Source organism: Ursus americanus, chromosome 25 (genome assembly GCF_024610735.1).
Source record: "Ursus americanus isolate L20-20 chromosome 25, mUrsAme1.1.p, whole genome shotgun sequence".
Taxonomy (NCBI): Eukaryota; Metazoa; Chordata; class Mammalia; order Carnivora; family Ursidae; genus Ursus; species Ursus americanus.
In genome coordinates, this window is record NC_142151.1 from 24746768 (window position 1) to 24747873 (window position 1106).

The window sequence follows — 1106 nt, forward strand, 5'->3', positions numbered from 1 at the left end:
ATCTATCAAATTATTTTTACTGATAGATTTTATTTAACCCAACATATCCAAACCATTAGATCATTATCTTATCAGTGTAAAAGTTTATTGACGTCTTACATTATTTTCCATACTAAGTCTTTGAAATTTAGTGTGTATATTTTTTTTCCCTTGTGTGAATTTTAAACTTACAGCACATGTCAATTCAAACCTGCAGCATTTCCAGTGCTCCAGTAGCCACATGTCTCTGGTGGCTACTGTCCTGGACAGTGCAGATCTAGAGAATGAACTGGGGGCACTGGAATGGGCACAGAAAGCTGAGTTGAGAGGTTACTGCAGAAGTCCCAGTGACCTAAGCATTGCTTGGGTTAGGCTAGTAACAACAGAGATGGCAGAAAGTAAAGAGATTTGAGATTAGTTTGGAAGGAGTTAACAGCAATAGAAATAAAGGAAAATGAGGAAAGGCATTAAAAAGTAAAATAGAACCAAAAATAAACCATAGGATATTTCAAAGACTGATCCTAATTAATGCTTTGATCTTAAATTTCCTCTTTGTAGAGGGGCCTTAGCAGGATATAGATTTTCACTGTCACTTATGATTTTATTGTTTTCTTTCTATACTTACTTTCGTTTTTGATCAACTGCTTTTCTGACTTGGTCTGCTTCAAAATTCCTGTTTCTTTTTCATCTGTATAGTGAATTCAACTTGATTTAACAGATATTATTGAATGACTGATTTGTGCAAAACTTTGTGCTAAACACTGGGAAGATAAAGAAAAATAAGAAATGATACTCATATTAAGAAGTTAAGTCTAGGGGCGCCTGGGTGGCTCAGTCAGTTAAGTGTCTGACTCTTAACTTTAGTTCATGTCATGATCTCAGGGTTGTGGGATCAAGCCCTGTGTCAGGCTCCTGCTTGGCAGGGAGTCTGCTTGAGATTCTCAGATTCTCTCTCTCCCTCTGCCCTTCCTCACAACTCTGTCTCTCTCAAATAAATAAATCCTAAAAAAAACAACAACAAAAAAAGAAGTTAAGTCTAATACAGGACCTAAAACATTTACTATTTTTCTCGCAATTGTTTTTGCTGTGTGTGTGTGTGTGTGTGTGTGTGTGTGTGTGTGTGTGTG

General features: G+C 36.5%; 1 protein-coding gene across 23 annotated transcripts in view; it reads right to left on the bottom strand.

The window, feature by feature from the left end:
- Window positions 1-1106, bottom strand: part of LMNTD1 (lamin tail domain containing 1) — a 475396-nt gene that overhangs the window by 237550 nt on the left and 236740 nt on the right. The window lies entirely within an intron of this gene.